Raw genomic sequence first — 3,657 nt, 5'->3', positions numbered from 1 at the left:
TTAGTGTGAGGTTAAAGGTTAGGTTGAGGGTTAGCGTGAGGTGGATTGTTAGGGTTAGGGTTAGTGTTTGGGTTTGGGTGAGTGTGAGGGTGAGGGTGAGTGTAAGGGTTAGGGTTAGGGTTAGGTTTAGGCTGAGGGTGAGGGTGAGGTTGAGGGTAAGGGTTAGGTTTAGTGTTAGGGATAGGGTGAGGGCTAGTTTGAGGCTGAGGGTTAGGGTGAGAGTGAGGGTGAGGGTGAGGTTTTCGGTTAGGTAAGGGTTAGGGTTATTGTTAGGGTGAGGATTAAGTTGAGGGTGAGGGTTAGTGTGAGGGTTAGGGTTAGGGTGACGGTAAGGGTTAGAGTTAGGGTGAGGGGTAGGGTGAGGGTGATGTTTAGGGTAAGGGTAAGGGATAGGGTGAGGGTTAGGGTTCGGTTGAGCGTGAGGGTTAGGGTGTGGGTGTGGGTTAGGGTTAGGGTGAGTTTTAAGGTGACGGTCAGGGTTAGGGTGAGTGTGCGGGTTAGGGTTAGGTTTCCGGTGAGGGTTAGGGTTAGGATTAGGGTGAGGGTGAGTTTTAGGGTGAGAGGTAGGTTTAGGGTTAGGGTGAGGGTTAGGGTTAATGTGAGGGTTAGTGTTAGGGTTATAGTTAGGGTTAGTGTGAGGATAAGTGTTAGGATGAGGGTTAGGGTGAGGGTGAGGTTTAGGGTTAGCTTTAGGGATTGGGTGAGGGTTAGGTTGAGGGTTAGGGTTAGGGTTAGGGTGAGGATTAGTGTTAGGGTTAGGGTTAGGGTGAAGTGAGGGTTAGGGTTATCATTATGGTTAGGGCGAGGGTTAGGTGAGGGTTAGGGATGGGGTGAGGGTTAGAGTTAGGGTTAGGTTAAGGGTAAGGTTTATGGTTAGGGTGAGGATTAGGGTGAGGGTGAGGGTTAGGTTGATGGTTAGGTTTAGCTTAGGTTTAGGTTTAGGGTTAGAGTGAGGGTTAGGGTTAGGGTGATGTTTAAGGTGAAGCTGAGGGTTAGGGTGAGGGTTAGGGTTCGGGTGAGTGTGAGGGTTCGGGTGAGGGTGAGGGTTCGGGTGTGGTTTAGGGTTAGGGTTAGGGTTGGGTTAGGGTAACTGTAAGGGTGAGGGTAAAGGTAAGGGGGAGGGTTAGGGTTAGGGTGAGTGTTAGGGTGAGGGTTAGGGTTAGGGTGAGTGTGAGGGTGAGGGTTAGGGTTAGGGTGAGGGTTAGGTTGAGAGGTAGGTTTAGGGTTAGGTTGAAATTTAGGGTTATTAGGGTTAGGGTTAGCGTTAGGGTGAGTGTGAGGGTGAGGTTTAGCGTTAGGGTTAGGGTCAGGGTGAGGGTGAGTGTGAGTGTTAGGGTTAGGGTCAGGGTGAGGGTTGGGGTGAGGGGTAAGGTTAGTGTTAGGGAGAGGGTTAGGGTTAATGTTAGCGTTAGAGTTAGGTTTAGTATGAGGATAAAGGTTAGGGTGAGGGTTAGGGTTAGTGTTAGGGTTAAGGTTAGGGTTAGGGTGAGCGTTAGGGTTAGTGTTAGTGTTAGGGTGAGGTTTAGGGTGAGTGTTAGGTTTAGGGGTAGGGTGAGGTTTAGGGTAAGGGTTAGATTTAGGGTGAGGGTTAGGTTTAGGTTCAGGGTTAGGTTGAGGGTGCGGGTGAGGGTTAGGTTAAGTGTTAGGTTGAGGGTGAGGGTGAGGGTGAGGTTGAGGGTTAGGGTTAGGGTGAGGGGTAGGGTGAGGGTGAGTTTTAGGTTGAGGGTTAGGTTTAGGGTGAGGGTTAGGCTTGGGGTAAGTTGAGGGTTAGGGTTAGGGTGATGTTTAGGTTGAGGGTGAGGGTTAGGGTGAGGGTTCGGGTTCGGGTTCGGTGAGGATGAGGGTTAGGGTGTGGGTGAGGGTTAGGTTTCGGTTGAGTTTTAGAGTGACCATGAGGATTAGGGTGAGGGTGAGGGTTAGGGTTAATGTTATGGTTAGGGTTAGGGTTAGGGTGAGTGTTAGGGTGAGGGGTAGGGTTAGGGTTAGGGTGAGGGTTAGGATTAGTTTGGGGGTTAGGGTTATGTATAGGGTTACTGTTAGTGTTAGGATAAGGGTTAGGGTGCAGGTGAGTGTTAGGGTTAGCATTAGGGTTAGGGTGAGGTTTACGGTGAGCGTTAGGGTTAGGGTGAGTGTTAGGGTTAGGGTTAGGGTGAGTGTTAATATTAGGATTAGGGTTAGGGTTAGGTTTATTGTTAGGGTTAGGGTTAGTGTTAGGGTGAGTGTGAGGGTGAGGTTTAGCGTTAGGGTTAGGATTAGGGTGAGGGTGAGTGTGAGTGTTAGGGTTAGGGTCAGGGTGAGGGTTGGGGTGAGGGGTAAGGTTAGTGGTAGAGAGAGGTTTAGGATTAGGTTTAGCGTTAGTCAGGATTAGTATGAGGATAAAGGTTAGGGTGAGGGTTAGGGTTAGTGGTAGGGTTAAGGATAGGGTTAGGGTGAGGGTAAGGGTTAGGGTGATGTTTAGGTTGAGGGTGAGGGTTAGGGTGAGGGGTAGATTGAGGATGAGGGTGAGGGTGAGGGTGACGGTGAAGGTTAGGTTTAGGGTGAATGTGAGGGTTAGGGTTAGGATGAGGGTTAGGTTTAGGGTTAGGCTGAAGTTGAGGGTGAGGGTGAGGGTTAGGTTTAGGGTGAGGGTTAGGGTTAGTTTGAAGGTTAGGGTGAAGGTGAGTTTGAGGGTGAGGATTAGGGTGAGGGTGATGGTGAGGGTGAGGGTTAGGTTTAGGATTAGGTTTACGGTTAGGGTTAGTGTTAGTTTGAGGGTGAGGGTGAGGGTTAGGGTTAGAGTTAGCGTTAGGGTTAGTGTTGGGGTTAGGGTTAGGGTAAGGATTAGGGTTAGGGTAAGGGTTACGGTTAGGGTTAGGTTGAGGTTTAGGTTTAGAGTTAGGTTTAGGGTGAGAGTTAGGGTTAGGGTTAGGGTGAGGGTGAGGGGTAGGGTGAGGGGTAGGTTTAGAGTTAGTGTAAGGGTTAGGGTTAGGGTGAGGGTTAGGGTTAGGTTTAGGGTTAGGTTGAGGGTGAGGGTGAGGGTTAGGGTTAGGGTTAGGTTTAGGGTGAGGGTTAGAGTGTGGGTGAGGGTTAGGGTTAGGGTGGGGGTTAGGGTGACCCTGAGGTCTAGGGTGAGGTGAGGATTAGGGTTAGGGTTAGGGTGATTGTTAGTGTTAGGGTTAGGTTTAGGCTTAGAGTGAGTGTTAGGCTGAGGTGTCGGGTTAGAGTTAGGGTGAGGGTTATTGTTGTGTGAGGGTTAGGGTTAGGGTTAGACTTAGGGTTAGTATATGGTTAAAGGTTAGGTTGAGGGTTAGGGTGAGGTTGAGTGTTAGGATTATCATTAGGGTTAGGGTGACGATTAGGGTGAGGGTTAGGTTTTGGGTGAGGTTTAGGGTGACGGTACTGTTTAGCGTGAGGGTGAAGGTTAGGGTGTGGGAGAGGGTAAGGGTTAGATTTAGGGTTATGGTTAGGGTTAGGGTGAGGGTTTGGGTTAGGTTTAGGGTCAGGGTGAGGTTGAGGGTTAGGTTTAGGGTTAGGTAAGGGTTAGGGTTAGGGTTAGGTTGAGGATTAGGTTGAGGGTGAGGGTTAGGTTGAGGGTTAGGGTTAGGGTGAGGTTTACGGTAGGGGTTAGGGTGAAATTTAGGGTTAGGGGAATGTTTAGGGTGATAGTGAGGGTTCGGG

This window comes from Dipodomys spectabilis, unplaced genomic scaffold (assembly GCF_019054845.1).
Source record: "Dipodomys spectabilis isolate Male_0828 unplaced genomic scaffold, ASM1905484v1 ptg000129l, whole genome shotgun sequence".
Taxonomy (NCBI): Eukaryota; Metazoa; Chordata; class Mammalia; order Rodentia; family Heteromyidae; genus Dipodomys; species Dipodomys spectabilis.
This window is presented reverse-complemented; position numbering follows the sequence as displayed.